Raw genomic sequence first — 7476 nt, 5'->3', positions numbered from 1 at the left:
TGTGCCACAGGGAAATGCTAATTTTTAAGACTTAAATATGACAACAGCTTAAAACTTTATGCAATGTGTATATATGCACCAAAATATAACATGGTGCCCCATTAACATGTACAAATGTATGCTTTTATGTATTGTTTTAAAATAAACAGAAAATAAGCAAATAAACAAAATGACCTACAATGGATGTCTCTTCAAAGAAGACATAATAATGGCCAATATTTTTATAAAAAGGTCATTTCTACCAATAATCATTAGAAAAAATGCATATCAGAATCATGAGATAGCAACTCAACCTGATAGGATGGGAATTAATAAAAAAAAAAAAAAGATCACAAATGGTGGCAAGGGTGTGGGGAAAGGGAAAACATGTCACTGCTGGTGGCGGTGTAAATTGGTTCAGCCTCTATGGAAGAGTATGAAGGTTCCTTTTAAAAACATTCAAAAAATAAAACTAATACTAATACTAGTACTAATACCCAAAGGAATTTCAATCAGAATCTCAATCATGTGCATTCCCAAATTCATTTTATGCTATTCACAGTACAAAAAATATGGAAGACACCTAAATTTCAATTGACAGATAACTAGAGGAGAGTTTGTGATGTATTCAGGTAATGAAAAATAGTAATATATTTAATAAATATAGTAATTTTGGAAATCATTCCTCCTTAGATTTTTGTAGGGTCAGAAGTAAGAGAATCTTACCCCAAGTAAGAGAATCTGCAGGAAGGGTCTATAAAATCATTTCAAAGACAGGAAATGTTCAGAAAGCTTCAGATAGCATTATCATTGTTTCTAGAACTGTAAACATTAGTCTGTGACATCATTTCCTTACCTGTTAAATGAATAAAACAATAACAAACACAAAGGCTATTCTAACTATTAAAATGAATCAAGTGTGCATAGCCCTTGGTACCTTGGAATGCACAAAACACACCTTAAATATTTGAATATCAACAATTATATAGTAATGAGATTTAGTCAATAAGGATTGTAGATTATTATATAGTATCTCTTTTATACTTTCGTTGATTACCATCATTCTCTATATCAACTATTATAAGTACTTTGCCTGTGCTTCCTATCTCTGACTTCCACTTACTACTGAACCCCACTCAGCTACATCTACAAAGTCATTTGTGAGAATAGTAGCCAAGATTCCCCCTTCCTCAAATTCCTGTCATCCTTCCATTCATTATCAATTATCTTTTATTATTCTTCATTTTATAACAATAAAGAACAAAATTCTTTATCTGTGTTGAGAAATCTATTACATCTGTCTTTTACCTCCCTTTTTGGGCTAAGCTGCAACAGTGTGTGTAATCTATTCATGCTACACATCATTTCAGAAAATTAAGTATGCTTAGATGGTAGATAACCTAGTCTGTTTACAAAACTTCTTTATCAATATATTTGAAAAAACTCTACACAGAAAGCTATTTGAGTAGTCTTTAACAATTCAGAGTTCTTTGTCCCACTTGAAGAAATAAAAAACACATGCAAAAAAAAAAAAACAATTAAACATAAGTTTCCACATCTCGGAAGAATTCAGGCACATATTATTTATTAGGACATTAGAAGTTTAAAAGTTTAATTAAAGGTCATATCAACATTTTCAGGTTATGTAATTAACTTTCACATAAAGTTCATGGAGAATAAGAAAAGTTTGACCGAGTTTGTTCTGAGATTTACTGAAAACTCAAAGATGCAGAAAATTATATCTGTTGTGTTTTTGTTCATCTACCTCATCCTATGGCAGGAAATTTGCTCATTGTGATAACCATCATTGCCAGCTCATTCTAGGGCTCCCCCATGTAATTTTTCCTGGCCTATCTCTCCTTTATTGCTGCCTGCTATTTCTCTGTCAATACTCCTAAACCAATTGGTGGATTTACTCCATGAAAAAAAGGCCATCCTTTTCAGTGGAGGTATGTCCCAAGTCTTTGGGGAACATTTCTGTGGAGGTGCTGATATTATTCTGCTAACAGAGAAGGCCTATAACCTCTATGTGGCCACCTGCAAGCCCTTGCACTACACAACCATCATGAATTGGAGAGTATGTCGCCTGTTAGTGGGAGTGTCATGGGTGGGAGGCATTCTCCATGCAACCATCCAGATCCTCTTCATCTTTTCACTACCCTTCTGTGGTCCTAATGTCATTGATCACTTTATGTGTGATCTGAATCCTTTGCTCAATCTGGCCTGCACTGACATTCACACTCTGGGGCTCTTCATTGCTTCCAACAATGGGTTCATCTGCTTATTAAACTTTTTCCTACTGCTGGTCTCCTATGTGGTGTTCCTGTGCTTTCTGAGAACCCACAGCTTGGAGGGCAGGTGCCTAGTCCTGTCTACCTGTGCCTCCCACATCACAGTGGTTGTCCTAGTCTTTGTTGCTGGCATTTTTGTGTACATTAGATCACCAGTTACTTTAACCCTTGATAAAGCATTTGCTGTATTCTATATCAGGATAAATCCCATGATAAATTCCTTTGTCTATAGTTTCAGAAATGCTCAGATGAAAGATGCAATGAGGAAATTATTTATCAGGTATTTCAGGTCACAAATAGATGTGCCTAAAACACAGCAGTGATTTGGCTGAGGAAAAGATGCAAGATGTTTTGGAATGTATCAGCAAAGTATAATTATAAGACAAATATTAAAAAGAGTTTTACTCATAAACTTTGCATTGAGAAAGTCGAAGCTGATTTAAAAAATTGAGTCAACCTAACATAGGACCATGGCATGTATATCACATAAAGAATATCCAACATATGTAAATAACAGAACATTATTCAGACTTGCAAAAGGAAAATCCTTTCATTTACAACCGAATGGATGAACCCAGAGGACAATATGAAAAAGAAAAAAAAAAAAATAAGGTCTGGAACAGAAGGACAAATATGACACAGCAACATTTATAGGATAAATGTATAAGAGTCTAACTCATAGATTCATAGAGTGGAATATCCATAGTTATGAACTGAGGAAAGAGGGAAAGAGAAGATGTTAATGAAAGAATGCAAAAGCTTGGTTGCATGACATGAATAAGTTCTAGAAGTCTATACACCTTAGTTCTTATGCTTATCTGTACTTTTTTCCATACTTAAAATTTTGCTAAGATGGTAGATCATATGTTAGATGTTCTTATCACAGCAATAGTAACAAACAAGATGTGAGGAACAATTCTGAAGAGGATAAGATAGGTGATTGAATGGTTTTATGATTTAGATTGTGGGAACAGTTTCATATACTTATATCTATCTCCCAACAGCAAGTTTAATATATTATTTCTGTACTTTTTGGTGTGTAAATTATACCTCAAACAAGTGTTATTTGAGAAATGATAACAGAATCCACAGGCTTTGAGTAAATTGTGTATGTGTTTACACATACTGGACTTGACAAAGACTATATCTGTAATATGCTGAGCACTTATAATGAAATAGGAAGAAATCAGGAAAAAATACTTTTAAATTATGCAAACATATAAATAGAATTTTCACAATATAGTATCATTAATGAAAAATAAGAATATGAAAAAAAATTCCTGTAGTTAGTCATCAGGAAATTTAATTTAAAACCAAAACAATTTATACCTATATACTTCATAGAATGACAGAATGGAAAACAATAAACAATGCCAAGTGACAAAATATGGAGAGATTTAAACTTTCTCCCTGTGTTTCAAATATCTTTCCAAATTTGTCATGCTGCCTATTATTCATAACTGACCAGACCCTGAGACCAAGGACAACTAATTTAGAGTCATCTGGGGATTCTGGCTATTTCCAAAAGACTATGAAAATTAGGAAAAACAGCTTTGGAGTTATCTACTTAAAATGTCTCTCATTAAAGTTATGTCTTCACTGCTTTAGCTCCCAAGCAATCAAGAATGGGTTTTCATAAGTGGTTTAAAAATGGTAAGAATTAAAAAATCCCTCTGTGACAAGTATCATCAGGGAGCCTGCACCACTGGTCTCCAGGCTGGACTTAGGCCACCATGCTGTTTACATGGCATTCAGCTTTCCTATCAATTCCCACTTGTTTACCTTCAAAGTGCAGGGAACACCATCTGTGTTCAAGAGTGGGTGACACTCAGACATAATGCCAAGACAATCACTTCTAAAACAAAGCCTTTCCAACAAGCGGATAACTCATTCCTGAGAGAGGATGCACAGCTGCAAACAAGGTACCTGAGGTTTTGTGGGAACCACTTTAAATATCCGGAGAGTGTGAGATGTAAATGCTCCTTGTTGTAGAGCAGACACCTTGTGTGTGCAGTTACCCACTGAAATGCTTTTCCTCTGCACTTCCTACATCCTGCCCTGATGGACCAGAACCAGGTAATGAAGATAATTTCTCCATTGTGAATCAAGTGAATCCATTCTAAATTAAAACCTCTGTATTTCTGTGACATCACTTTAGTCTCTTATGTGAGACTGAAAGATTTAAACTTAAAAAGACACATGGTTAAAAATGTTTGATTTGATATTGAATTGAGTGTTTTTTTTTCTCAACTCCATTTTATCTTTCATATTGAAATATTCTTATTGCAAGAGGAACTCATTTGATGATGGATTTGTGCCTGAACACACCGAAATGTCACTGAAATCATCTAGATCAGCAAAAGTAGGTTTTCAACAGTGGTGATGCTCATTAAATAGTGTTATTTTTTATATACAGGTAGCATTACTTTTCTATATTTGTCAAATACAATCATAGAAAATCTCATCTGTACCCCAAATTTTCAAAGCTCATTTGCAATATAATATTAACCTAATTTAGCTTTAAACAATTTGTTACTGATAAAGATGAAGCACTTTCTAAAACCCAGGTATCTAGCACCAGGAGCCATTATTTAGTGAATAGACATATAAATTAATAACTGGGGTTAATTTTGAAAACAAAATTTAATACACCACTCACACATAAAAGACCTAAATATGAATATTAATGGACACAAATCATCACTTTTTGGTCTAAACATAAACAAGTGGGACTCTTTCTGGTGTCAAATACTGGATAATACAGGTGTCTCTAACATCTTTAAAAGTAATTTTGGAAATCATTCTTCCTTAGATTGTTGTAGGGTCAAAACTTTCTCAGTGTGATTTCTCAAACTGTCAATTCTGCTCTCTGCTGAGTGCATGCGCAGTTATAAATATGAGTGAAAGTTCCTATGTGTATCCCAAGCTCTGTGGTGGATCTGTTCACATAACAATCAATTCTCATAACAAATGATGAGGAGGTATTGTTATTCTCATTTTATAGATGTTGATGTAGGTGTGTGAATTGGCAGGAAATGCACCCCAAGTAAGAGAATCTGCAACAGGAATACATTAAATTGCTTAAAACACATGAAATGTTTAGAAAGATTCAGATAATATTGTCATTGTTTTTAGAACAGTAAACATTAGTTTCTGACATCATTTCCTTACCTGCTAAATGTACAAAATAATGCCAAACATGATGCTATTCTAATTATTAAAATGAATTGTGTGCATAGTACTTTGTCCTTGGAAAACACAGAATTCACATTAAAATATTTCATTATCAACTATTAGTAAGTTCTTGAAATTAGTCACCAAATATAGGTTATTTTGTAGTATCTTTTTATATTTTATTACATTTCCAAAATTATTTATATTAAACATTATAATACTTTTCTACCTGGGGCTCCTGCCTCTGGCTTCTACTCTACTGAACCTCACTCAGCTTCATCCAGAACACACGAGACTAGTAGCCAAGATTCCCCTTACTCAACATCCTTGTGATCCTTTCATTCATTCTCTATTCTCATTTGTCATTCTCCAGTTCCTAGTAATAAGGTGCAAAATTCTTTACCTTTAAGTAGATATCTAGTATCAACTTCTACCTCCCTTTTTTGGGCTAAGCTACTACTGGTGTATGAAATCTTTTATTTCAATTCAGGGTGAAACTCATTCCAGATACATAAGTGTACTAAGATACCTATCATCCAGTTTACAACAGTATATAGTACTTTTTTCATACTATTCATCCAGGAGCAATTTGAGAAATCCTCAAGAATTCAGTCTTTTTTTCCATCTAAAAACATAAGTGATACCACAAAAAACATACAAATATCTTAAGATTTCACAACTCAGTGTAATTCAGGCATTTAATATTTATTAGAATGGAAAAGTTGAATAAATCCAAGGTTCTGTCAACCTTTCCAGGTAATATAATAAACTGCCACGTGAAACACATGGAGTCTACAAACAATGTGACAGAGTTTGTTCTTCTGGGACTTACACAAAACCCAAAGATGCAGAAAATTATATGTGTTGTGTTTTTGCTCATCTACATCATCTCTATGGCAGGAAATTTGCTTATATTGATAACCATCGTTGCCAGCTAACTCGGGGTCCCCCATGTACTTTTTCCGGGCTTATCTCTCCTTTATTGATGCCTGCTATGCCTCTGTCAATACTCCTAAACTGATCGTGGATTCACTCCATCCTATTCAATGAATGCATGGCCCAAGTCTTTGGGGAACATTTTTTTGCAGGTGCTAAGATAATTCTGCTCACAGTGATGGCCTATGACCACTATGTGGCCATCTGCAAGCCCTTGCACTATGCAACCATCATGAACTGGAGAGTGTGCATCCTGCTAGTGGGAGTGTCGTGGGTGGGAGGCTTTTTCCATGCAACCATCCAGCTGCTCTTCATCTTCCCACTACCCTTCTGTGGCCCTAATGTCATCGATCACTTTATGGTGATCTGAACCCTTTGCTCAATCTGGCCTGCACTGATATCCACACTCTGGGGCTCTTCATTGCTGCCAACAGTGGGTTCATGTGCCTGTTAAACTTCCTCCTCCTGCTGTTCTCCTATGTGGTCATCCTGCGCTCCCTGAGGACACAGAGCATGGAGAGCAGGCACAAGGCCCTGTCCACCTGTGTCTCCCACATTACAGTGGTCATTTTATTCTTTGTTCCCTGCATATTTGTGTACATGAGACCTCCATTTAATTTATCCATTGATAAAGCAGTTGCTGTATTCTATACCATGATAACTCCCATGTTAAATCCTTTGATTTACACTTTGAGAAATGCTCAAATGGAAAGTGCCATTAGAAAATTGTTCAGCAGGAAAATTATTTGATAAATGAATGTGCTTAAATCCCAACATTGATTCAAGAGAGGAAAGGATGAATGAGCATTTTCTAATATCTCAGCAAAATATGTTGGAAGGCCATGAAAATAAAAATTGTTATTCATAAACTCTGCTTTGAAAGAAGTAGAAATAGTTACAGAAAATGGAGACAAGCTAACCCCGGACAATTTACACACATTACAAGTTTCTACCAATTCTGGTCCTGTTTTTCCTAACTTTATCTGTTTATATGGATTTATAGTGTTCCCTTCTAATAAAAGTGAAGATGTCAAAAAAACACTGGTATTGATCAATTATGTCTGTCACACTAAATCATGTAAACACTGCTATTGTT

At 34.9% G+C, this 7476-nt stretch overlaps 1 pseudogene across 1 annotated transcript; it reads left to right on the top strand.

Annotated features, from left to right (window-relative positions):
- Nucleotides 1-6229: 6229 nt before the first annotated feature.
- LOC306639721 (olfactory receptor 4C46-like) lies at nt 6230-7130 on the top strand (annotated as a pseudogene). The gene has a single exon. The product of its transcript is annotated as an olfactory receptor 4C46-like (transcript).
- Nucleotides 7131-7476: the final 346 nt, after the last annotated feature.

The sequence above is a fragment of the Sciurus vulgaris genome (genome assembly GCF_902686455.1).
Source record: "Sciurus vulgaris genome assembly, chromosome: 11".
In the NCBI taxonomy this organism is placed as follows: Eukaryota; Metazoa; Chordata; class Mammalia; order Rodentia; family Sciuridae; genus Sciurus; species Sciurus vulgaris.
The sequence above is the reverse complement of the archived record's forward strand: the minus strand, read 5'-3'. Positions and strand labels throughout refer to the sequence as shown.